Source organism: Musa acuminata, unplaced genomic scaffold (assembly GCF_036884655.1).
Source record: "Musa acuminata AAA Group cultivar baxijiao unplaced genomic scaffold, Cavendish_Baxijiao_AAA HiC_scaffold_1086, whole genome shotgun sequence".
Lineage (NCBI taxonomy): Eukaryota > Viridiplantae > Streptophyta > Magnoliopsida > Zingiberales > Musaceae > Musa > Musa acuminata.
The window spans coordinates 178849-183208 of record NW_027021300.1 but is presented as its reverse complement, the minus strand read 5'-3'; positions in this window follow the sequence as shown (position 1 = coordinate 183208).

Below are 4360 nucleotides of genomic sequence, written 5' to 3'. Positions count from 1 at the left end.
AATGAAACTAAAACAATACTGGAATCTGATCTGGAACAATACTTGAGACTTTAGACTTATCTTCTCATTTCTTATTGAGCACCTGGTAAAGTGGCTGAAGACAGCACTGGCTTTGAGTCGAGGTGTAAAGAAGTCTCGTCTCTTTGAGTTCGAGGCAAGTCTGTGAGATCAGAAGCTGGGCGAGTCAAGTAAACAAGCGAGGGAACAAGTAAAAGTGCAAGCGTAGCATCATTAGTGACATAAGGAGCGGAATCAACTCTTTAATCTCATGCATAGGTTCAGTATACAGTCAGGGCAGGGCAAAATGCGTTTCATCTTATAAAGAAGAAAGAAGCTGGGGGAGTTAGGTCGTAGAGTTCCGTTAGGGGCTTGAAGTCCACATCGACAACTTCATTAGCAGTTCGAAAGGAAAGTAGAGGTGGTAGAGCACTGTAAGCGAGTTCCGTTATTGGTTAGAAGTCATAGAGAGAGCAGGTTTCGGGTTCCAGTGTTGGTGACGATAGAGGTTCCGTTATTGGCTTGATGTCGGTAGATAGATGTTATCGAGTTTGTCAAGGTGCTAGTGTTGGCAATAATAGAAGATCTTTTCGAATGCCCAAGCCACTACGCACTTAAGGCTATAGTCGGGGGGCGGTTAAGGTGAATGCTTGATTGAGAGGCTAAGCCCCCTAGTTCAATCAAAAAGGGATGTTGTGTATTTAAGGAAATCCATATTATGTGCTCCAGGTGCTCCAGAAAAGAGGTATATTCCATTCTGAACTTCAAGTCTCCGTATGCATTCCAAAAGTCAATTCTAACTTATAACTTAAACAAGAACTAAACAGGAAGGTATTGCAGCAGACTTTAGCCCGATTTCCTTCTTCCGCTGTTGGTGTTCTGCTACCCAATAGAAAAACATGAATGGATTTGATGACTTATGCGCCTATCATATATAGTGAAGAGCATTGCCAACTTTCAATTGAACTTACGCTGATGCCGATCAAACTTTCACTAAACTCTGCCACTTCTGGGGATCTACCACTTGTTCGAGCGAGCTATCATTAAGTACAGGAACTCCACTCGGTAACCTAAACTCGCTAACACCACAAGTCAATAAGCCCAGCCCCTACCTACCGACCCCCAGCTTGCGTCATTGCTTACTTGTATTGTTCCCTTGCTTTCGCTGTTTAGATACCCTCGTAGATACCGAACACAGTAACTAACCTATTGACTATGGGCTTGTTTTGTTTACAGAGTGGCTCCGAGTGATCACTCTAACGCGAACGGAAAAAAGCTCTTCAACTACCTATAGGGCAAATCCCTTCTCCCTAAGTGGAATCGGTGGAATGCCCTGCTTCCGGCGTTGTATACTGAGTTAGGCCTACCCTTCGACTTAATTGCCTCTATATTCTTATCTCTCTTTTCTCCTTTTCTATTCTTATCTCTCTTTTCTCCTTTGTTTGCTTCCTTGTCTCGTCTTTACTTCTCTGCCCTCAGCCTTTATTTTATGAGCTCTATCCCGCCCTGCGCTTGCTAACTATAAGCTATAAGGCGCAGAGCGCACAGCGCAATAAGGTAAGGTATAGTAACGGTTTACTTTACTTGACTTTAGCCGATAAAGACTCAATACTCGCACAGACATCCTCGGTCAAGCACTAATGAACGTAGACATCCTTGAAACTTATGCGGGGAGATACCAACAATCAGGTATCGCCTACAAAGCTTAGAGGCCACTAGACGCAGAAGTCTCCGCCAATCAATATGAACGCTAACCGCCACCGGCATTTGTACGAGAAGGGGAACCCATTTCGGCAAAGAAATATACCAACGATTCATTATGCTCAATAAAAGGAAAAAGGGAAGTGAACATAGAGAAAAGCAAACTCATGCTAGTCAGATACCGGCAAGCGCCAAAGAAATAAGGGTTCACAACGCAAGAATCTCAGGAAGGCGCTTTTTCTCTGATGTGGGTTTATGAATCCCCCCTACCCTGACCCAAACAAGGGCCTTGGTGTTCTTAGTTGGTTTGCGGCGTTGACGAAGAAATGCATTCCTATAAAAGGCTTCCGCGACATGGCTTTTCTTTTATGGAATCTCATTCCTGGGGTAATTCCATACTGAAATTGTAGCAGATCCTTAGTGCCCACTCTGAGTCTTAGTGGAATTTCAAGCTTTCAATGAACTGAGCCATAGACTGTATTACTTCCATAACCCTTTCTTTTCATATAGAATAGTTCATTATCTCTTTTCATATAGAATAGTTCATTATATAATAGTGCATTCCTTATAGAATAGTTCATTCCTCGAATAGTTCATTATAGAATAGTTCATTCCCCTTGGACTGGATGAGCACTAGCTTACTTGATTAGTTGCAACGCTGGCTTGCTTCTCCTAGCACCAGGGTCAATCCTCAAATGCATGAGGTAAGATGAATTATTTACTGTAGCACTTTCTTGAGAATATCCTTTTTTTAGTTGACCCGGACTTCTATACCAATCTAATGGCATTTCTATCCCGGACTTCCAACAATTCCAATATCCTGACTCTCATTCCCAAGCTGGAAACAAGGGATTAGGTAGACTCATTGTAGTATAGGGTTTGGCTTACTTGATCTCTGGTCTGGGCACGAGGGTATACTTCCTTCCTCTATATCATATCTCCCGGCATACTTCCTTCCTCTATATCATATCTCCCTGGAATTAGTTATTAGAGGAGGGTTAGCTGGTAGAATGAGTCAATACAGGCTGTCCGGTTTGCGTGGAATTACTTACTTGCGGGCAGGGTTTTCGTTTTAGGGTATATCACGCTTCCCCACTCGAGTTCTTGCAAAAGGTCATTTCTATAGAACGATGGTTACTCTAGCGAAAGGATAACTCCCAAGGTGGCTAATAGAATTCAGAAAGGAACTCAGGTGCCCTCTCTTCGGTCGAGCCTATTGCGCTCCTCCTCGCCTATAAGCCAGAACAGAACTCTTTTTGGAGCGAAGGCGACCAACGGTATAGGTTTCGAAGAACGACCAACGTTATAGGAACGAAAGGGCTTTTTATCGGGCGTTAAGGAAGAAGGCTAGTCAAAAAAGAGTCTTTATGAGGCAACCCGAGGGTGAGAAGTGAGAGTCGATTTTCTCACAAACAGATATTTAAGTATATACACAAACTTATATGGAATTATATAGAATATGGAAATAGGAGCAGCTATAGCTATGTCATCCTCTTCTACTAGTGATGAATGTGCTCAAAAGGCCTCTTCTCTTCGGGAACTCAAACATCTTATTATTGATGAATGTGCTATATGCCAAATCATAGCGTAAAGATAGTAAGCAAGGGCTTGTCTTGTCCCTTCACCGCCCTGCCTTCCCTCCTTGTTTACTTTACTGGAGTAGCTCCTGGACTTTATCTTAGTTGACTGGACTCGCCATTGGAGGGACTGGCCATTTTTCGGCGCAGACTCTTTCCTTATTTTCTTTTGCGGTTATTCCGACAATCGCTTCTTCTTTCAAAGAGCCGATTCGTGAGCACAGACGATTGGATAACATAGGATTTCCTTGACTCATTCTAAGGGTATAGAATAGGATCCTCGGTGTCAAAGAGAGGAAGAGTGAGAACTAGGGTATAAAAAGAGTTATCGCCGGCGAATGGAACTCAAGACCAGCGGCATCTGCTAGAGCCCAGCCCCCAATTGGTGGGTGGTATTCAGAGTTTCAAACAGAGTCTGTCTATTGCCTCAGGGGCGGAAAAAGACGAAGCGCTACTAGGGAGTTTCAGTATAAGAGTGAAAACCATCATAGAAACGATGGCACTAGTCTGGATTTTAGGTCTTTCTCCTTTATGCTTTATTAAATGAAAAGGCAGAGTAGTGGAATGGCTGCTTCCACGCTTCGAAGCTTAAAGACAGAAAGTGACCCGCAACTCAACAAGTGGAGTGAACGGAACTTATAGAATAACCGGGAAATTTCCTAGTCTAACTAGAATTGTGGGTGGCACCGGCCCTGATTGCTTTCATTTCGTAGCTGGCAATTCGTGACTTTTGAAGTGGTAAGCAGAAGAGTCAGAGTGCTCCCATACAGGAGTGAGTTTTCCCTTACCCATAATTGTCAGGGAACTAGGAGTACGCCCAGAACTCTAAGGATAAGGCCGAATCCCCCGAAGGGTTAGAATAGGGATCCAGTAGCGTCGGAGGAGGAAGATGTCGCCGATATGGATTTCCTTCCCCTCAAAGGCTGTCACTGAATCAATCTGCTAACTGCCAGAGGTAACCCGCATCGCATCATTCTAGGGAGTTGGTTACAATCTTCCATTATTTATGTAGTTATGCCTTCTAAGGAGTATTTATTGGTGTTATATGGGATTCTCCCTAATGTTATTCCGTATTTATCATGGTA